Source organism: Lontra canadensis, unplaced genomic scaffold (genome assembly GCF_010015895.1).
Source record: "Lontra canadensis isolate GAN:19392208 unplaced genomic scaffold, GSC_riverotter_1.0 scaffold122, whole genome shotgun sequence".
Taxonomy (NCBI): domain Eukaryota; kingdom Metazoa; phylum Chordata; class Mammalia; order Carnivora; family Mustelidae; genus Lontra; species Lontra canadensis.
The window spans coordinates 3,361,239-3,384,131 of NW_022631116.1; the positions used below are offsets into that span (position 1 = coordinate 3,361,239).

The 22,893-nt window shown below is 47.1% G+C and overlaps 1 protein-coding gene across 1 annotated transcript in view; it reads right to left on the minus strand.

Annotated features, from left to right (window-relative positions):
* Window positions 1-18,098, minus strand: part of LOC116857337 (multidrug and toxin extrusion protein 1-like) — a 50,026-nt gene extending 31,928 nt beyond the window's left edge. The window contains exon 1 of the mRNA XM_032841321.1: window positions 18,022-18,098. The gene's annotated coding sequence lies outside the window, so the exon portion shown is untranslated. The remainder of the gene's footprint in view (window positions 1-18,021) is intronic.
* Window positions 18,099-22,893: the final 4,795 nt, after the last annotated feature.

Below are 22,893 nucleotides of genomic sequence, written 5' to 3' on the forward strand. Positions count from 1 at the left end.
ACTCTAGGACGTCACTCGGTAAAGCCATCACATACAAATCCACTCTCAAAGGACTGGAAGGAAAATGCATTCCCAAATTATCTCTGTGGCGTTTTCCTTTGGTTGCCTGGGTTTTCTAGTCTTTTTCCTACAAGGACAAATATTAATTACATTCATAACTAACACAGTCCCATACATCTTTACACTGTACACGCACGAACATAAAGAACCAAGCATGTCAGGCTGGTGCCCGTCCTTGGAGACCTAGAAGGTCTCCCGCATCAAGGGGTACCAGGTTACTTTGGGGACCTGCAGAGACAAAGGACTGGTCCCCAGAGAGGCAGGGTCTCAGGAAGCTGCCTTGTGGTGTTTGTTGTTTTACTACATCAGTAACAGTCTTATGGAGAGAACTTTCTCACAGCTGCTCTGCGAGGGAAATCTGGGCACGGATTAGGAGCCTCAGTTTATGGATGGAAAAGCAGAGGCTAGAAGAGGGTAGGGACAGGGAATTACTCAAGGTCACACAGCTGTTTCCTAACCTGCCTTCTGAGATCAAAGCAGGGAACTGGGCCCCAGGTATGGAGAATGGAGATTCCAAACCATGCATTCTTTCCATTTTGCAAGAGAACTTCACAAACACCTTTTTGGTGGACGGATTTTTCGTTTCCTGGCTTTCTCCCTGGCGTTACTCTTGGCCCCTGCACAGCACAGCAGGTATCACACGATCCCACCAACAGCGGCGCCACCGTGCCAGGAACACGCACCAGCCCACCTTAACCTTCGCGAGTGCGGAATATCTACGCAGCCGCCCAAAACTTATCCCTTAAAACCACAACGGATTCTTCTTGTCCAATGAAATGACTCATTCCGCTTACTCGAAAACCACCCAAACGGTCAGGAAAACAGGGACGGGATTCTATTTCTTGTGGTTTTTAAAACCCACATAACTTTCAACTAGATAACCAGAAAAAACCCTAACCTAATGATGGGAAGAAACCTCAACCTCAAAGAGAACCACATAAAGACATTTAAAAAAAAATAAACTCACTAACGGGAGAATATGGGGCAGAAAAGGATGCCTCTGGTTTCCTTCTGCAGAGTCTGAGTAACTCTGAAGGTTTAGGAGATCTTGATCCAGGACAGACAATTTCACCCCCTTCCTCCCTGCCTCACGGAGGATAATTTATCTTAATTACTAATGTAGTTTAATTACTAGTTACTAAACGGCTAATTTAATTACCCTGTCTTGGGTGAATTTAGCTACCTGAAGTCCCAACTCGACAGCTAGTTCTCAAACAATGTCAAACGGTTCGGCGAACTTATTTGCTTGATGGAGTCCGCACCCCGAGAATGCGCCCGGGAGAGCCTGGAGGCGAGGAGGTGCCCGCTCCCTGGGGGCTCCCCACGCCCGGGCGGGTGCCAGCGGCGCGCCCTGTGCCAAGTGTGCCAGCCGCACCCCGCGGTCCGCCCTGGCGAGGGTGCAGAGCGCGAGACCCGGGACACACGCGGAGGCACCTGGACGCGCGCCTGCCCGGCTCTCTCTGGGCACCGCGTCCCCCGGCGCCCGCCCGCCGGCCGCCAGCTCGCTCGCTCCCTCCCCCCACTCCCCGGTCACCCGGGGCCACACGCGCGTCCCGGGTCCCCGACGCGCGGGGCCGACCTCCCACCGACACCGCCTTACTCACCGCGGGGCCCGCCAGAAGCAGGAGTGCTCGCGTCTCCTCTCGGAAGCCCGACAGCAGCGGGCAGCGCGGCCCGGGGCTCTCGGGGTCGGCCTCCTGGCCTCCCGGCCCGGGGCTCTCGGGGCCGGCCCCCTGGCCTCCCGGGCCGGCCCCCTGAACTCCCGGCCGGGGCTCCTCTACAGCCTCCATGCGCCTGGCGCTCTGCGTTTGGGGAGCGCAGAAGGGGCCTGTGAAAGGGCGCAGGACCACCTCTGCGCTCTGCATTTGAGGAGCGCAGAGGCGGCCTCTGAGAGAGCACAGGGCCTCCTCTGCGCTCTGTGTTTGGGGAGGGCAGAGGCGGCCTCTGGGAGGACGCAGGGCCGCCCCCGCCCCAGTCCCCGCCCCGGGCCGCCTGCCTAGCGTCGCGAGCCAGCCAGCAGCCCAGGGCCCAGCCGGGCGTGCCGCCTCTCCGGCCGCGACCTTGGGCGCATCCCTTGCATCTACGCACGAGCGTGGACGCCCGCGGGTCTCGCAGAGGCCCACGGACTCCCGGACTGGGAAGCCAAGAGGCTGCACAAGGTCTGGGACCAGAGGGAAAGAGTTCTGGGCGCCTGGAGCCTCCGAGCCTCGGACGCCACGGCTTGCCCGTGTCTTGGGCCTTGCGCCGAGAGCTTCAGGTTGTAAAACGTGTGGCAAAGAAGAGCCTCGAGTTCTCACTCCGCCCGGGCGGTTGGCCAGGGGCGCGGGCTGGGCGCTCGCCTGCATCGCGGGCACCTGAGCTTTGGCGGGACTCGCTCAGCGCAGTGCGCTCAACACGCGCTTTTTGAGGCTGCGTTTGGGACATGCGTACTCCTCCTCGCCCACCAACTGTATTGAAAAACTTAGTATCTACTAAAATAGAGCAACAAGCCCACGTTTTCCAAATAGAACTATGCGGGTACCTCCGGCCTCTTTATTTATTTACCCATCAGCCTGAAGTGGGGGAACTAAAGTTTGAGAGCATTAACAAACTCGGACTCAGGAGACACCTGCCACCCGGAGAGCAGAGCAACTTGCTTACCTCCCAGAGCCTCAGTTCCCTCCTGTGTAAAACTGAAATGGCCTCTCCATCACTGGTTTGGGAGGACTCCGTAAGCTTGTGAAGGTGGACCCCTTGGTTTTCAGCCTGCTGAACAGTAATTGCCTAGCAGACGTTAGTCCCTAGGACAGGATGATTTCCCTAATAGTCGAAATGCCTTTGGTTATAATAAGTGATTCAACTTTGGGGGCTCACATAACCAGAAAGTTTGGATTCGGGGATTTTAAAATAAGATCTTTAGTGTTCTCCCTCGCCCCCCCCCTTCCACTCTCCTCATCCTCCCCTCGTTTTTTGATTCTCTCCCCAGTTTCGTATTTTTCTCTGTGGGCAACCTTTCTTTCCCTGGAGGGGGCAGGGCGACCTTCAGCAACACTCACCCCTTTCTTTTCCACCCACTAAGCCCGGTAATAAGACCCTCCCTTTTCTAGATGGAAACAAACAGACAAAAAAGCAGAGAGGAAACTTATGTTTGTAGGTTTCATATGTAGGTTTCTTGCTCACTTTGAAACAATCATCCTGGGCAAGGGAATAGGGTGGAATGTTTGGCTGGAGGGTACCCTGCTCTCAGCTCTGTCCCAAAAGGGCTGGGTGCTATTGATGAGGGAAACAAAGGCAAGACAAATGAGGCTGAAATTAAATCTCCTTCCAGCTTGCATCCCACTGATAAATACCTGAAATTTACGGAGTGTGACCTTCCTCAAGGAATTCATGGCTGCCTTCCTGCCTTAAGGTTTCTGTTTTATTAAAAAGAATAAAAGTGACTTTATCTTAACAGCAGCTAGCCCTTCAAGGTCCCGATAGCCTTGCTTTCCAATTCCTTAGAAATTTATGCTATTCCTAAGCCCCGCTAATTAAAAAGTATTTTTTAACACTTCACAAAACCAGTGCCACTGTTTCTGTCCACAGGTCCTGTCCCCATGCTATAATACAATCACCTTTTTGCACCAAAAACATCTCAAGAATTCTCTCTTAGCTGTCCACTCACAAACCCAAAAGCTTCCAAATGTCACCACTGTAACTGCTAATAGACCCACCAGAATTTCATGTAGGGAGTGGAGGAGGAGGCATGAGTCCCCACCAGACAAAAGTCCTAGGCTGGGCGCTAGATCTCCAATCATTGCTATTCTTGACTTGAACAGCCTTATGGAGTTCTGGCCAATGCAATTAGACATATAACAAATGTAATATATAAATATTAGGAAAAGGAGGCAAGAGCTTGCAATTAGAATTACACACAATCCAAATAAAGCAAATGGGAAGGAAAGCTAACAGAGTAAGTAACAGGGTTTAACAAGTTGCTACAGTAGCAAGTTCTTCAACAGATAATATCAGTCTTTTTTAAATTGGTAACACCATATATGAAAATATTGGAAGAAGAAATCTCAAAGTAGTAGTACCTCGTGATGTAGAACAGAATCCCCTCCTTAGAGGGGCTATGTACAGTGACTTCCTTCCAAAAAGCGCAGTATGCAAAGGGGGGGAAATCATACCTTCAGAGTGGAGGAAACTGCCAAATGCTGTCTTAGCCAGACGATCAAGGTCATTGTCAAAATCATATTGATAGATGTAACGGTCTTAGGTCCCTATGGTTGCTGTGATAGGTTAACACAAACTTAATGGCAGAAGGATGTCTAAACTCAAGGACTTAGGGGTGCCTGGGTGCCTCAGTCCGTTAAACATTCTACTCTTGACTTCAGGGTCTCAGGATCGAGTCTCATGTCAGGTTCCATGCTCAGCACAGAGTCTGCTTGAGATTCTCTCTCCTTCTGCCCCTCTCCCCACTTCCTCTCTCTTTCAAATAAATAAATAAATTTAAAAATAAAATAAAATCAACGACTCGGCAGGGTTGATTCCCTCTTGGGGGCTTGAGGGAGAATCTCTTCCACGCTTCCCTCCTAGCTTCTGGGGGCTGCCTGCAATCTTTGGCATTCCTTGTTTTGTGACAACATAATTCCAATCTCTCTCTCCGTCACCACATGGCATTCCCTGTGTGTCTACCTCTATGTCTCTGTTTTCTTGTAAGGACACCAGTCATGAGATCAGGACTCATTCTAATTACGACCTCATCTTAACTTCATCACATCTGCAAAGACCCTCTTTTCAAATAAGGTCATGTTCTTTTTTTTTTTTTTTTTTTTGTCAGATTTTATTTATTTGTCAGAGAGCAAAAGCAGGGGGAGAAGCAGGCTCCCCGCTGAGCAAGGAGCTTGGTGCAGAACTTGATCCCAGGACCCTGGGATCATGACCTGAGCTGAAGGCAGACGCTTAACTGAGTCACCCAGGTGTCCCTAAGGTCGCATTCTGAAAGTCCAAGTAGACAGGCCTTTGGGGGAGATAATGCTATTTAACCAAGCATAGTACCTTTGATGTGATGGAATGAAAACGGAACTTAACCTCTGGTCTTCTCACCGAAACCCACAACCTCCTCACTTCAAGTCTAAACATCAGAAAAACACCAGACAAATCCCAATTGAGGGATATGCTATGAAACACCTAACACTCCTTAAAATGGTCAAGGTCAACAAAAAACAAGGACCCTCTGAAAAACTGTCACAGCCAGGAAGAACCTAAGGAGACCGGACAACAAAATGTCAGGCAGTATCCTGAGTGGAATCATGGAACAGAAAAAGAAAATCAGGTAAGAACCAAGGAAATCAGAATGGAGTATGGGCTTCAGTTAGTAATAATGTATCCGCATCAGTTCAGCTCCTGAAAATTATTGTTTAGATAGAATTGGACAGAACAAATAGATTGGATTCTCGAAGGCAGGCAAATTGGGAGCTTGGGGGACACCTGGAAGTTTTCCCCTTGCAGAGAACTATAAGCAACGCTTGTAGCTTTTAAGTATCTTTATTGGGCAATAAATAACAGGCTTATGAAACTGTTTGGCCCGTCTGTTTCCGTGTTCTTCAGTTTTCCAACCGATAAAGAGAACCAAAGCTAATGCAATCTGACCAGAGCCCAGGCATTTCTTGGGCTGTGGCAGGTCCTCAAAAACAAAGCTTAGGAGTAATCTTTTTTTTTTTTTAAGATTTTATTTATTTATTCAAGAGAGAGAGAGAGCATGAGAGAGGAGAAGGTCAGAGGGAGAAGCCGACTCCCCGTAGAGCTGGAGCCTGAAGCAGGGCTCGATTCCAGAACTCCGGGATCATGACCTGAGCTGAAGGCAGTGGCTTAACCAACTGAGCCACCCAGGTGCCCTAAGAGTAATCTTAATAGGAAATAGACAGGGCATGTCTTTGTGAATTTTAGAAAAGACTTGAATCAGTTAGAGACGTGATGTTCTTGAAGAGGACCAGTCTTTTCCAAGTAATGTATCAGGTTTTAGTCTACTGCAGTACATGTCATACTTTAAAAAATTTAAAATAACTCAAAAGCATTTAGGAATGTAAAGAAGCAAAGATATGAAAAAATATGTGTTTTTCTGGAAAAGGAAAGTAGTGGGGAGAGAAGTTCTGTTAGTCGATCATCAGTTTAAAACAATATGCAGCAAAGACTAGACAAGTTGATCAAGGAAATGGTAGGGAGCCAAGAGATGTTCCTTATGGATAGGCTTTTTCTTACATTAAAAAGTCATATTTAGGGGTATCTGGGTGGCTCAGTCGGTTAAGCAGCTGCTTTCAGCTCAGGTCATGATCCCAGAGTCCTGAGATCGAGCCCTACATCGGGCTGCCTGCTCCACAGGAAGCCTGCTTCTCTCTCTCTCAATCCCCCTGCTTGTGTTCTCTCGATATCTCTGTCAAATAAACAAATAAAATCTTTTTTAAAAAGTCATATTCCCTGGGGCTAATAATATATTATATGTTTATTAAAAAAATTAAAAATTAAAAAAATTAAAAGTCATATTTACAAAGGGCTATTGGAGTCAATGAAGAAGTAAAGGATTACTTCATGAACAGTTGTGGGAAAGCATGCTTAACTTGGACAGTGCTGGGATTTTGACTGACATTTATTCAGAAAGAATGTACCTCATTAAGATACTGAGCCTTCCCGGTTAATCATATCCCTACTTCAACTCATTTCTGATTCCCCTGGAGGAGTAATGTATTGACTTTGCTGGTGACGTTTGACAAATTTTCATTATTCCGTTCATATGTGGCTCTTTTTTTTTTTAATTTATTTATTTGACACATAGTGAAAGCAAAAGAGATCACAGAGGAAGAGGGAGAAGCAGACTCGCCACTGAGAGGAGAGCCCGATGTGCGGCTCGAACCCAGGACCCCAGGATCATGACCTGAGCCGAAGGCAGTCACTTAACCAAGTGAGCCAGGCACCCCAATATGTGGCTCTTGATAAGAGATTTTTTTACAAAATGTATTGAAGTTACATTTTTCTCCTTTTTGTCCCCGTATTCACCAAAGAAATCACGTTCTCTTCTTTTAGGAGAGAGAGAACACAGCAGGGGGATCAGCAGGCAGAGGGAGAGGGAGAAACCGGCTCTCTGTTGAGCAAAGAGCTGGATGCGGGACTCCATTCCACGTCCACAAGACCATGACCTGAGCAGAAGACAAATGCTTTACTGACTGAGCCACCCAGGAAACCCTCTTCTTTTAGGATTTTAATATAAGTTCATCCTAGCTTCCCTAATGATTAACCATCACTGGTTCCTGGAATCAGTTTCCTTTTATTATGACACGGTATCATTGGTCTATGGTGGTGAATTTATTATGAGTGTTTTATTCAGGATTTTTTATATCTGTGTGCATAGGTTAGACTCTTTTTTATCCGTATTCCCGTCTTTGTCCAACGTAGGCTATAACCTTGTAGAATCAGTTCTGTTTTTATGCTCTGTATTAAAATATCTTAAGAATTATCTGTTCTTGGGGCGCCTGGGTAGTTCAGTCATTAAGTGTCTGCCTTTTCAGCTCAGGTCATGATCCCAGGGTCCTAGGATCCAGCCCCTCGCCCGGCTCCCTGCTCAGCGGGGTGCCTGCTTCTCCCTCTCCCTCTGCCTGCAGCTTCCCCCGCCTGTGCCCACGCTTTCTTTCTGTCAAATAAATTGATTAATTAATTAAAAGAATTATCTGTTCTTCGAAGTTTTGAAGGCATTCGTCTAGACGACTGGCCGATCCTTTTAGGGGCTATATTTTGTTTGAACATAAGAAAAAAAGGAAAAGGGAGCAAGTTGCTATTTTTTACGAGGTTTCTGGTATATTCCGATTTTCTACCTCTTCTTGAATCGGTTTTGGCCAATGATAAATGTTCGTGGATTACGGCTGTAACACATGACCGCAAATTTAGTGGCTCGAAACAAGAGAATGCAGGTAGGGTCCGAAGGTTCCGAGACCAGGTTCAGCCGCTTACTGCTGACAAAATCCAAAGGTGGAGAGACAGTGGAGAACAATTTCAGAGACTGTCTCCAAAGTGCCGGAAATACTTCCAGGTTTACCTAAGAGACGAAGGTCGGTGGGTCCCCACAAGTGGGCAGTGAAGATCTGGTCCATCATTGTCTTGGAGTCAGTCACCTGCGGGAGGGGTCCCGCTGGCTCAGGACTGTTGTTGATGGCTTGACTGGGTGGATAGTTCGGTTCCCAGCCCAGGTGACTTGCCCACTGGGTCTTTTGCCTGAGGTAAGAGATAAGCTGGAAAGAAGAACTTAATCAGTTAGGATGTTAAGGTCAACATGGAGATTGGTGGAGTCCTCTTTCAAAAACTTTATTTTGCAGCAGTCATAAGTCTGAAATGGGTTTCGTGGGGTAAGAGCAAGATGTGAGCGGGGCTGCGATGCCGCTCGAGGCTCTGGGGGAAATCCATCTTCTTGCTTTTTCCAGCATTTCTAGGCTGCCCACACCTCTTGGTTCATGGCTCCTTCCTCCATCTTTTTTTTTTTTTTTTTAAGATTTTATTTATTTACTCGACAGACAGAGATCATAAGCAGGCAGAGAGAGGTGGGGGGAAACAGGCTCCCCGCCAAGCAGAGAGCTCGATGCTGGGCTCGATCCCAGCACCTGGGGACCATGACCTGAGCTGAAGGCAGAGGCTTTAACCCACTGAGCCACCCAGGCGCCCCCTCCTTCTTCCATCTTTGAAGTTCATTGCTCCAACCTCTGCTTCAGTACCACATTGCCTTTTTCTGATTTTGACCCTCTTGCTCTCCTCCTGTTAGGAACTTTGAGATTATATTGGCCCTATTTGATAATCCAGGGTGATCTTTGCATGCAGGATCTTTAAATTAAGCCTGTCCACAAAGTCCCTTTGCCAGGCAAAAGGGGTTGACCCAGGGGTCGCAGGGATTAGGGTCGCAGTGGCCATCTGTGGGGAATACTGTTTTGCGTCCCACACTCACCATATTCTCAACATGTCTCTGGTTTTCCTGATTCTTTATTCTGATGAACTCTTCATTATATAGTGGGTATTTTCTCAGGTCGCCATGTTTTAGAAAGGATGTGCAAGGTATCCTTTGTTTCTAGCACTGTGTGTTACAGATGAAAAATCCAAAACCGCTCAGATTCCTTTTATTGTAAGGAACCATGGCGGTCATTGTGGCTAATTTTCCAATATTCTTTTTTTTTTTAAGATTTTATTTATTCATTTGACAGAGATCACAAGTAGGCAGAGAGGCAGGAAGAGAGAGAGAGGGAGAAGCAGGCTCCCTGCTGAGCAGAGAGCCTGATGCGGGGCTCGATCCCAGGATGCTGGGATCATGACCTGAGCCAAGGCAGAGGCTTAACCCACTGAGCCACCCAGGCCGCCTTCGCCACCAGCCCCCACCCAGTCAGGATACTCCACACTCGGAAACGCTGCTTCCCTAGCTCTGGCGGTTTCAGCTCACAGAGGACCCTTCCAAGGTGACAGGGAGACCTAGAAACAGATGCATTTTAACCAAGAGAAGAATGTTGTCTGCAAAACTGTTCCAAGGTCCGCCGTGAGAGAATGGATTGCCAAATAAGAAAACACTACAGGTATTTGAAGAGGAGAAAAAGTCGTGATCTCCCAAGTCTGTCCATCACACACACACACACACACACACACATTTTCACATGAAAATCATATCCATAAAATTGGCCACATGTCTTCAGATGTCGACATTACAAATGTTGAGGAGAAGGGTTTTAGGTCAGGGAGGAAACAATTTATAGGACTCAGGTCTCATTAATTTGGGAAACCAGAACTTGACAGAGTGGGTTGGGGTTTGGTTTGGCTTAGCTCAGGGTACAAAGTGTTTGCTTTTGATTTGCTCCTGCCTAGGACATGTACATAAGCACCCACTCACCGTGTTAGCAGAGTGTCAGCAATCAGAGTTGCTTTCCCTAAGAACATAAACTCTAGAAGCCCTGATGGGTATGCCTGAACCTTCCTTCCCTCGGTCTCCTCCATGTCTAACTCTGGTCCAGTTTGCACAACTGTATCTATCACACTGAGGAGAACAGCCTAATTAATACAGAAAGCTTTTGTCTGGGGCGCCTGGGTGGCTCAGTCAGTTGGGCGTCTGCCTTCAGCTCAGGTCATGATCTCCGGGTCTTGGGATCGAGTCCCGCATCGGGCTCCCTGCTCATTGGGGAGTCTGCTTCCTCCTCTCTCCCCTTCTGTCCACCCATCCCCTGCTCGTTCTCTCTCATAAATAAACAGATAAATAAAAGACTTTTTTCTTCTTCCTCCTCCTTATATGGCCAATCTTGACTTTATCTTTGGAATTTCGGTATTTCACTAGAATTTGTCTGAGATCAGGTCCTCCCTCAGTTGCTTCTGACCTTGTGGTGCCCTTCATTCACAAGCTTCCTTAGCGCAGCCAAATGGTCCTCACTGACCGGGAAACCACTACCAACAGAGTAACTTGTCCCAAATTCTTACAAACTCTGAGGCCTCTGAATCCAGGTCTCCTGTGTTTTTCCCTATCTCCCCTCACCGTTTCCCAGTGGGTTTTGTAAAGGCAAACACACTCTTTAGCGAATCTGGGTGCTGTTTTGTGTGTCTGAGCTTTGTGCCTTAAGGATCCATGATGCATCGAAATAGCTTTGAAGGTATCTTACCCCACGGGGGTGCTCGTATGGATGAGTACTTACAGAAGGGACAACGGTGAACTCCACAAAGTGGCAGAATCAAGATATTTCCAGTCCACGTGTACACACAACTCTAGCAACTCAGATGTCCCCAAACTGTCCAACCTGCTGAGGGCACCCTGTCATCCTTTCTTTTTTTTTTTTTTTTAAGACTTTATTTCTTTATTTAAGAAAGAGAGTGGGGGAGGGTAGGGGCAGAGGGAGAGGGACAAGAAGAGTCCCCGCTGAGCAAGGAGCCTGTTGCAGGGCTCAATCCCAGGACCCTGAGATCATGACCTGAGCTGAAGGCAGACGCTTAACTGACTGAGCCACCCAGTCGCCCCGAGGTCACCCTATCACCTGAAAAGTAAAAATTTAAGGGGCGCCTGGGTGGCTCAGTTGGTTAAGCGACTGCCTTAGGCTCAGATCATGATCCTGGAGTCCCAGGATCGAGTCCCGCATCGGGCTCCCTGCTCAGCGGGGAGTCTGCTTCTCACTCTGACCTCTCCTCTCACACTCTCTCTCTCTCTCTCTCTCAAATAAATAAATAAAATCTTTTAAAAAAAAAAGTAAAATTTAAGTGGTAGAACCTGATCTTGCCTAGAGTGGGAAACTGACTCCCTCCCCAGTAGGGTCCTCAGAAAGGCCTCTGTGGTAGGCTGGGAGAACCAGACTTGGTGACTGATTTAGGCTAACACACTCTGTAGCGATTCTGGGTGCTGTTCTGTGTGTCCGAGCTTTGTGCCTTAAGCCTTCATGCTGCACCCAAGGGGCGACCTCTTCAAACAGGATGGAGTTCAGGCCGTGGTCGAGAAAGAGGGGTGGGAAATGATCCCTTAAAAGCACTGTGTGGTTCCTCTGGCATAGAAGGGGGAGGAACGGGTACAGAACAGACAACTAGAGGCGAGTATCTTCTGGTCCGAAGTACTCAGCGAAAGCCAGTGTTCCTGCCCCAGAGAGAGGAGAGGGCGGATCTCTCCTTCCCCTGGGCTTGGAGCTCTGCATTACCCCCCAAGCAGGTACACCCACGTACACCTGGAAGGGAATGCCTGCTGGCCCCGCCCAGCCCACACCTTGGGGACCTGATGTCGCACCCTGAGATTTTAGGCCCAGCCAGCCAGTGTACAAAGGTGTGGCTGCCATTCCTTACGATCAAGATAAACAAACTCTGGGCAAGGCCAGAGGTTAACACCGGTACCAGCTGCTGCGTTAGTGAGCTCAGGATGCTGGCCGCTCCGAGGCCAGGCCTTGCTCTGCCACGAGGGAGCTCAACACCCCAAACCAGTCAGAAGCTCACTGACTCAGCGCTGCCCTGGGGCAGGGGGCGGGGGAAGGGTGCAGGGCAGACCTGGATGGGGGTTGGATTTGGAGGCTAAAAGGAGACACCCGAGGTCTTTCTCTGGGACAGTGTGAAATAAGCCCATTCGGTTCCCCACCAACGGAGACCTTTAGTTTCCGAAAGCAGCAGCATCATTGAGTGGAAAGAGCCACCCAGGCGCCCCTGGGTTGGCACCAGTGGGTTAAAGCCTCTGCCTTCAGCTCGGGTCATGATCCCAGAGTCCTGTAATCGAGCCCCACATCGGGCTCTCTGCTCAGCAGGGAGCCTGCTTCCTCCTCTCTCTCTCTCTGCCTACTTGTGATTTCTGTCAAATAAATAAAATTTTAAAATCTTTAAAAAAAAGAAAAAGAAAGAAAGAGCCACCCACCGGCAAATCAGGAGACCAGGGTTCTGGCCTTGTTTCTGCCATTTCCTGGCTGCATGACTGCAGACCAGCCACCGCATCTTGAATTTCAACATTCTTGCCGCTAAATGATAAAAATAATTTCTACTTCGTATATTCCCATAAACTTTTTTTTTTTTAATGTCATCTATACTCCCCAATGTGGGGCTCGAACTCACGACCACCAAGATCAAGTGCCATCGGCTCTACTGACTGAGCCAGGCAGGTGCCCCTCTATCTCCATAAACTTACTGAGAGGCTCAAAGGATAAAATGTGTATAAAAGCACACCACGAACTCTACTGAAGGACGCAAACAGGAGCCTTCCTCCTCTCCAAGATACAAGGGGTCTTACAGAATCTCTAGGTTGCTCTGTGTGTCCTCTATGACCATGACGGCAAACCGTCTAGTCTTTCTTTGAACACCTTCAGTGATGGGTCTCATGATTTCTACCAGTTTCCTGGGGCTCCTGGAACCAGTTGCCACAAACCTAGTGGTTTAAACAACACCAATGCAGGGGCGCCTGGGTGGCTCAGTGGGTTAAAGCCTCTGCCTTCGGCTCTGGTCATGATCTCAGGGTCCTGGGATCGAGCCCCGTGTTGGGCTCTCTGCTCAGCAGGGAGCCTGCTTCCCTTCCTCTCCCTCTGCCTGCCTCTCTGCCTACTTGTGATCTCTCTGTCTGTCAAATAAATAAATAAAGCCTTTAAAAAAAAAAACCACCAATGTATTATCTCACAGTTCTGGAGGTCAGAGGTCCAAAGTAGGTCTCGTGGGACTACAATCAAGGTGTTGGCTGGGCTCCATTCCTCTTGGGAAGCCCCAGGAAAGAATCCATTCCCTCACCTTTCCTAGCTTCAGGAAGTGAGCTGTCCCTGTTTCTTGGACTCTTGGCTTCCTCCATCTTCAAAGCTAGCAACGCAGATGGAGTCCTTGTCAAATCACATCCGTCTCCACCTGCATCCTTAATTCTCCTTTGCCGTGGGATCTAACATATTCACAGAGTCCAGGGATTAAGGCATGGACATGGTTGGGAGCCTCTCTTCTGCCTAACGTACCCCAGAAGGGGGAGGCTCTTCATTACACCGAGACATAATATAAAATCCCCACCGGCCAGTCGTAATGCTGCTCTCACATGATGAGTGGCTTCTCTGCTTCCCACATGATAGTTCTAGAATGATCTGAGTCAAGGATGTGTTTTCTTCTGTATTTTTTTCTGTTAAAAAAAAATTCTGTAGTTTCTTCTGGAGTGTGTGATCTGTCATTGACCCTCTTTCTACTGAAGCCTCCATATCTGACAAAAGTTGAGATGTCATCTCTAAGGATGGTCTGTTCAGAAAACCCCAAACTCCCTTCATTAGGAAGCTGGGAAGATCGGCAAAGAGCAGACAATCTTTACCAACCCCTTTGATGCGTTCTTTTGAAAAGAAAGAATCATCATATCACCATATCTCAACATACATAAATAAATGTATTTATTTATGGTGTCCGGCTTGGTGAATTTTCACAGAGTAAACACACCTCCGTAACCAGTAGCCAGATTAAAGACAGAACATTACCAAGCCTTCCAAAGCCCCCTTGTGGCCTTCTAGTCACTAATCTCCCCAAATGAACCCACTATCCCGCGTGGTAGCAGACTGAACTGTGCCTCCCCCACACTCTGCAAAAATAGAATCCCTAGAAGCCACAAATGTGACCTTATTTGGAAAAAAGGTATTCTCGTGTCATTAAATTAGCCATCTGGAGAAGAGATCATCCTGGATTACCCGGATGGGCTCTGGCTCTTATGACAAGTGTCCTTACAGGAGACAGAAGAGGGAAAAGACCCACATGGGGAAGGGCATGGGAAGACAGAGAAGGAGAAGACAGAGAGGGAGACCACCATGATGGGGTCAGGCAAGGTATTCCTCCAGCCGCCAGGAGCCGGAAGGGGTAACCATGGGTTCTCCCCTGGAGCCTCTGGAGGGAACAAAGCCGACATCTTGACTTTGGACTTCCAGGTTCCTGTCTGTGAGAGAATGAATTCCTTCTGTTGAAAGTCATGGAGTATGTAGAGATCAACGGTTATGGCAACCCTGGGAAATGAATACAAGCTCCGCTTTGCTCTGTTTTCTACTGACGTAAAAAGAATTTAGTGAGGGCGCATGTTTTGTGTGTGACTTCTCTCATCCAGTGTTCTCTCTCAGCGCTGAGGGTTATCCCTGCTCAGGTGCGCGGCGGAAGTTGGCTCGTTCTTATGACTCTGTGCTAATCCACTGTCAGAAAATGCCTGTGGGCAGGGCAGGTCATTTCCATTTGCTGTACTTCCTCACCAGAGTGTGCAATCTTCTCATTTTGGTCATCCTGGTGTGTGTGCATGTGTGTGTGTGTGTGTGTGTGTGTGTGTGTAGAACATTTTGCTTTTGATTCCATTCCCCTAAGCATTAATGAGATCTGTTCTCTTTTCACATATTTTTTGGCCATTTCAGCATCTTAAAAAAAAAAATTAAAAGATTTTATTTATTTGTTAGAGAGAATGAGCACAAGCAGGGGGAGCAGCAGGCAGAGGGAGAAGCAGACTTCCTGCAGAGCAGGAAGCCAGATATGGGGCTCCATCCCAAGACCCTAGGATCATGACCTGAGCCAAAGGCAGACACTTCACCAACTGAGCCACCCAGGCGCCCCTGACCCCAAGAATATTAATAACAATGATGACTGAATTGTGTCCCCTCCCTGGTTCCCATGTCAAAGCTCTAACCCCCAGGGTGACTATATTTGGAGGTAGGGCTTTTAGGATGTAATTGAAGTTAAATGAGGTCAGAAAGGTGGGGCCTAATCCAATAGGACTGGTGCCCTTATAAAAAGACGGCATGCATTAGAGAAAAGACCATGCGAAGACAGAGCAAGATGGCAGCCATCCAAGAGTGTCAAGGCAGGTCCCCAGCAGGAATTGAGCCACCTGGCACCTTGATCTAGGACTTCCAGCATCCAGAACCAAGACAAAATAAATTTCTGTTGTTTAGGCTCCCAGGCTATAGTATTTTGTTATGGCAGCCCAAGCTGACTAATGCAACAACCATAAAAATGTCATGTCATTACCCATAATTTGACATAATGACATTTTCTTTTTTTGTAATAGCATTAGCCACATATTCTGGGGCTATGCTCAGTGCTTTCATCCATTATCTCCTAATCTTCACAGCAATCCTAGAGCCGTTCTTAACTTCTTCAGAGGGCCTCCTTTCAGGTTCAAATGGCTAAGTAACTTGCCCCAGGGTAAGTGATGACTAAGTGCAGAAAGGGGACTGGTTCCAGAGACAGCGGGAAAATAGAAGGTCATAATTTAATATCCGATCATTGAAAGACAGGAATACCCAGCAAATGCATTGTCGAGCCTGCTGTCCCCAGGCACACAGTGACAAAAACAAAGAAATCCCATATTTTCAGATGTGGGGGTTCAGAAAAGGCACCCAACATCTCCATGTTGTCAGGACCAGGCTCGACCCAAGAGACTATGAAATTTCTGCATTTATATTGAATCCAGCAGTTTTGTTCTCTAAAGTGCCTCAAATCTCTTTAATCTAGGTCAGAGGACCACACGAGAGCAGTGAAGTTTGAGAGAGCAATGAGTAGAGAGTATTAATGCTGGAAGGGTTATAACTAGTTGCCAGTAAAATCCTCGCATTCAACACATAGGACAGGGGCGCTTGGATGTCTCAGTCAGTTAAAACCTCTGCCTTTGGCTCAGGTCATGATCCCACGGTCCGGGGATCGAGCCCCCCATCAGGCTCCCTGCTCCTGCTTCCTCCTCTCTCTCTCTCTGCCTGCCTCTCTGACTACTTGTGATCTCTGTCAAACAAATAAATAAAATCTTAAAAAAAAAAAAAAAAAGCAACTGGCCAAACTAGGATTCAAGTGTAAACATGTCAAACATTAAAATTTATCCTTTCCACTAAGAAGCACGCATTTCATCTATTTTAAAATCTCAAAGACCAGACATCATGTGTGATCAAAAAAGCAAGGGATTGAAGCTCCATTCAATCACAAACTACCCCTATTTTTACAAGTTAAAACAAACAGGTGAGTTACAAATATGTTCATTTTCTCACCTTCAGATTCTATTTATAGGACTTGCTAAAAACAGAATTTGAAGAGCTGTAAACTATTTCAGTGAGCAAAGTAAGGCCATTAGATAGATTATAGACACGTATGATGCTTATAGTATGTAGTATAAACTCTTAAAAATAATGTAAAACATTTAAAACAGACATAGCTCTGGCTAGCTGTGCTGCCATTCCCTGTAGTAAAAGAACAATGTCACTAGGAAAATTTTCTTTTCATCCCTTTGCACAGATGCTGTCTGTGAGTTGGTCCTGAAGCTTCCTCTGGGTTGACTGTGATCAGTGATTTTTTTTTTTTAAGATTTTATTTATTTATTTATTTATTTATTTGACACAGAGAGAGAGCAGAAGCAGGGGGAACAGCAGAGGGAGAGGGAGAAGCATACCCACCCCCCCGCCCCACGGCAGCAGGGAGCCTGACTTGGGGCTCCACCACAGAACCCTGGCATCATGACCTGAGCTGAAGGCAGACCCTTTACAGATTGAGCCACCCAGGCACCCCTCCAATCAGTGATTTCTGATCCAGCCACCCCGTGGGCCACGAACATTTCATTATAATGAAAGCATGTTGCAATGTGCTCTCCCTTACTTTATCTCTCTCTTACTTTATCTCTCTCTTACTTTATTCACTCAGCTGGGCCAACACAGACCCCCACCCCCACCCCCACCCCAGTCCAGTGGCCAATGTACTTATTTGGCTTTTCTATTTTCTAAATAATAGGTTTTGACAGCACACCCCAGGACACAGGAAGACTTTCCAAGGGAATCTGTGACAAGATCAGTTTTAAGGAACTGGTTTTCCAGACTCTCCATTTCCTTGTTACAAGCACCCTGCCTGAGAAAAGCACACCGTGGGTTGAGTGTTCTTTTGGTTTGCCCTTTCTCTGTTCGGTCTTTATCACCAGAAAACCCACCTTCTCCCTACGGTGCACTGCCCCAGGGTGTAAAAACTTGAAATCTGACCATTTCAAGCTCTGTTACCAAAACTCCTAATACATCTGTGCTGTTTGAGCGCTGCGCTAATACTAATCAGTGATAATTCCATCCCAAAGAAAAGTTGTTAACGCTTAGACCTCTAAAGTCTCAGGAAATAGGCATTTTAATTTTCAACTTATATTTGCATTTTTATGGAGAGAAGTATGACGGGGGGGGGGGGGTAAAATAAAAAGTCATCCAGCATGGAAAGTGCGTATTATCCTGAATTTGTAGAGGGAGGAACAGGGACATACAAAGAGAAAAAGGAACCAGCACATAGGAGTTTGTTCTTGTCTTTTTAAAATGCATCAGAGTATCAAATCGTGACGGTGTTTACACTTCACGGGCTATATTTAGAAAATGATGTAACTACAGATTTTAACACATTACTATTTATAACATGCCATCTCTTGAAACGGTTTTTAATTATCACAAAAAGTGTTAGGTGCCCACTACAAAATATGCAAAGGTTACACTGATTTCCAGAAAGTCTTTTAGGGGTACTCAAACAGAAAATCTCAAAAGTACTCACTGTGTCAGAGGAAAAAGATTTTCTAAGTTCTCGGCCGGACTTTTCCTGGGTTTGCCGCTTGCGCCCTCTGCTGGTGAGCCGCGTCTCTAAGAGGGCAGCGCTGTCTTTCTGTTCTCTGCGTTCCCGGCTAGGGTCAAGATCGCGCAGGTTGGGGAGGGGGGCTATGCACAGAGTCGGGCTGCCTGTGGTTGCCACTGTGGCCAGACCCATGTGGATTTGCATGATCCCTTCACAGCACACAGAGCACAGAATCACCGGTCAGACAGGCAGCCGAATGCTCTCACGTCCCGAGTGCTGGACTCACGTGACCTTCCCTTACCAACTAATCTAACCAGAAGTTTCTGGCTTTGGATATAGTAAGTGTTGGAATAATAATGATAATAATACCCAGCACCACAGTTTGTGGTGTTTACTTTGTGCCTGTCCGTCGCTGTTTGAAGCACTCTCCATAAATTTACTCACTGAACCCTATGAGGTAGGAACCTTTATTGTTCCCATTCTCCAGAGGAGGGTTTTGGGTACTGAGCAGTGAAAAAGAAATAAAATAAATCACCCACGTCACACAACTGATCAGAGACAAAACCAGGATGTGGAGCCAAGCAGCCCCTCAGACCCACCCCATTTGGCACACTTGCCACCATTCTTTACCATTCGTTGTGGGGAAAATGAGAAACATGGGCACAAAGACAAAATAAAAATCTGTCCTCTCACCACCCAGGGATAATCACTGGCTAGTGTTTCAGCATGTTCCTTTCCAGTCCCATGTGTGAGTGTGTGGGTTTATCATTCTGTTTGATACATGAGAGACCTTCTATTTCTAGAACGTGCTCGGGACACTTCAAAATACATCTGGGTTTCCCCCGGTCACTTTTGTGTCTATTCTTTGCCACTGTCTGTTTTCCGCATCTCTTGAAGATAAAGGTGGCAGATGTCGCTCTGTTTCTTTCTGACATTCAGCTTCTAGAATTTTCCCCTGTAAGGGCAGCTCAGGGGAATGTGCTGGTAGGGACCCCTCCACATGTTGCTGTGTGCCCCTGGGCTGAGGTCCCCCTGGTCCCCCTGCCCTCCTCTGAAGCACCAAGTTCAAATGGGATGTGGGGAGGAAACAGAAACCGGGCTCACTGCCGAATTCTCAAAGCTTTGGTTGCAATTGTGCTCTGTCTCCTGAAGGAGTAGATTCTGATGCCCAACCATATTCCATCTCTCTGGAACCAAGGACGACAGGACGCACTCATGAGTCCCTTGGAGAGTCCCACCAGGGTCTCTGAGCCTGGGGCCTGCAGACCTGAGGGGAGGCAGTGCTTACCTGCACTTGGGGACCCAGGGGACCCTGCAGAGAGGCCACCTGATGTGATCTGTGAACCTCCGCTGAGGCCACAGGTTGCAGTGACCCCATAGGGAAGCAGCTGGGGGATAAACAGCCTTTGAGAGAATAAATATACGAATGGACAATGCCAGGCCCATATCAAAGTAGAACCCCAAGGGCGCCTGGCTGGCTCATTCAGTAGAGCACACAACTCTTGAGTTTAGGGTTGTGAGTTCGAGCCTCATGTTGGGCACAGAGATTATTTAAGAAAATAAAGGGGGGGGGGGCTCCAACACACCATCTACTACTCAGGACGGTAACCAGCCCAGGAAGGCAACTGGCTGTAAGTGGGACTTGTAGGAAGTCAGACTGCTATCTCCAACAGCAATCCAGAAAGCCAAGCAATGACTTCTAGAACAATCAGCCCCAAATGGCAGGACTTGATTAACCACTCACAGCTGCCCTGAATTTTGTCCCTGCCTCCGACTTAGGAGCAGCCAGAGAAAAGCAAAGTGCACCTGTGAGCAATCACACAGCCTGTTTCCAGCTTCCCCAAGCCACTTGTAAAGCCCTCCTCCCACCCCCTGCCCGCCTCTGGGTCTCCGCTGAAACACAGGTGCTGGTCTCGGACTCCGTTCTACAGCAAGCTCAGAGCATGTGGCCCTGCTTTCGTGTTTCGTTGGTCTTCATTCTGTCCATGCTTCTTCCTTTCCTCCCCCAGTTGGTACGCCGCATCAGCCTAACTCAGTTGGAAGCTAGAGGGCAAGGGTCGCATGAATGGGGTCAACAGAGGAGACACATGGGAAGGTCACACACTGGGTCAGACACACATATGGGCTATGAATGGGACATAATAACTGGGGCACCCACAAGAGAAGTCACATTAGGACAAGTGGGTCACACAGGTGACATACAGAATTCACACATGTGGTCATAGGGGGCCTGCAAGGGAGCCCCTGTTTACTCCATTCACTGCCACATAAGCCACCACCAGGGACATCGCATCCCCGAGCTCTTAGATGTTGAGGTCAGAGATTTTGTTCTAGGAACCTGCTCTCTTCCTGACCTTTTAGCTGTCCCAGGTCCCTCAGTATGCCTGCCTGACACCCTGCCCTTAAAAACTATCCATGCACCAATGTCCCTTATAAGGTCTGTCTGTATCCTCAAGGAGTACAACGCTCACTGATGTTCATAACTTTTTTGTTTGACAAGGTAATATAATCATAATATATTCATCTATCCATAACATATTCATATATTCATATATTTAAAAATCTAAACAACAGGGGTGCCTGGGTGGCTCTGTGGTTAAAGCCTCTGCCTGCGGCTCAGGTCATGATCTCAGGGGCCTGGGATCGAGCCCCGCATCGGGCTCTCTGCTCAGCAGGGAGCCTGCTCCTCCTCCTGTCTCTCTCTGCCTGCCTCTCTGCCTACTTGTGATCTGCCTGTCAAATAAATTTTTAAAAAATCTTAAAAAAAAAAAATCTAAACAACATATAAAATGAATGTGAAATGCTTTGTTCCTATGTCTGCCCCCTTTCGCCTTATTCCTAATCAGTTGTTGGTTGATTTTCTAAAAACTATTGGTTTCTGTACGTTTAATTTTGTACCTATCTTACTGACTTCTCTTTTTGTTTCTAGTAATTTTTCAGCCCAGTCCTTCAGGTTTTCCAGTTATGTGATTGAATCATCTGCAAACAGTGATCATTTTAGCTCCTCCTTTGCCATGTCCATAACCCAAATTTTCTTCTTTTGTCTAAGTGTCTGGCTTTTGTCTTTGATCCATGAAGTAATTTATAAGTGCTTTTACACTTCCTAATTTTAGCATGCCTTTCCTTGCTGGTTTCTAAATTAGTGGTAATTGGGTCAGAGAAAGTGACCTGAATGATACCTGTTCTTTGGAGTTTGTGGAGATTTCCTTCATGGTCTAGAAAATGCTCACATTTATGTACAATGCTCCATGCGGACTCAAGAATGCTGTTATGTAATTGCTGTGTGCCGAGTTCTACCTATGTGCATTTGACCAACTTCATTAATCTGTTATTTAAACCTTAATATCTTTAGCTGATGTTTTTGTCTTCATACTCAACCACTTACCTCTACACTGTTAGTGATTATCCTACATTTTAATATACTTAATGGGTCTTCTGGTTCATAAATATCCCTCCTTTCAAAAAATACAATCACTTTAAAAGGCTTTACTCCCAGAGTATGTTGACTCTGGCTTCCATGTTATTCTTATCCAGTACTGCAGTTCTGTTTTGCAAATCCACACATTTGTGATTGTTTGTTTGTTTGTTTGTTTCTGTATGGTCGAGATTTGTTAGCTAATCCACATGTTTACCATTTCCTTTACTCACTGGGTCCTTCTTCTTCTTCTTCTTCTTCTTCTTCTTCTTCTTCTTCTTCTTTTTGTTAATATTTTATTTATTTATTTGACAGAGATCACAAGTAGGCAGAGAGAGAGGAGGAAGCAGGCCCCCTGCTGAGCAGAGAGCCCGATGCAGGGCTCTATCCCAGGACCCTGAGATCATGACATGAGCCGAAGGCAGAGGCCCCAACCCACTGAGCCACCCAGGTGCCCCTCACTGGGTCCTTCTTGCCTTTTAGACCTTCTGTCTGGGAGGGTTTTCCTTCTCCCTGAAGTATGCTTTCCAGAGAGTCCTTCAGAGAGAGATGCTGGTGGTTCCATTTGTTTGAAAATATCTCTATTTTTTTTTTAAGATTTTATTTTTAAGTAATCTCAACACCAGATGTGGGGCTCGAACTTACAACCCCAAGGTCAAGAGTTGCATGCTCTACCAACTGAGCCAGCCAGGTACCCAAAAATATCTCTATTCTTTTTTTTTTTTTTTTTAAGATTACACTTATTTATTTGAGAGAGAGGGAGAGGGAGCACGAGCAGAGGGAAGGGCAGAGGGAGAAGGTGACTCCCCATGTAGTGGGAACAGACATGAGCCTCGATCTCGGGGCCCCCAGGATCATGACCTGAGCTGAAGGCAGATGCTCGACTGACTGAGCCATCCAGGCACTCAAAAATATCTCTGTTCTTGAAAGATAACTTCCCAAACATATAATTCTAGGTTGGCAATTGTTTTCTTTTGGTGCTTTGGAATTAAAGATTTATTTATTTATTTATGTTGTTGGGGGAGAGGCAGAGGGAGAGAGAGAGAGAGAAAGACCCAAGCGGACACCGTGCTGAGTGCTAGCCGGACATGGGACTCAGTCTCAGCACCCTGAGATCATAACCTGAGCTGAAGCCAAAATTCCCAGGCTCGACCAACTGGGCCACCCAGGCTACCCAGTGGTTTTGAATTAATAGTGTGCTTCTGGCTTTCATTGTTGCTGCTCAAAATTCATCGTCAGGGGCGCCTGGGTGGCTCAGTGGGTTAAAGCCTCTGCCTTCGGCTCAGGTCATGATCTCAGGGTCCTGGGATAGAGCCCTGCATTGGGCTGTCTGCTCAGCAGGGAGCCGGCTTCCTCCTCTCTCTCTCTGCCTGCCTCTCTGCCTACTTGTGATCTCTGTCTGCCAAATAAATAAATAAAATCTTTTATAAAAAAAATTC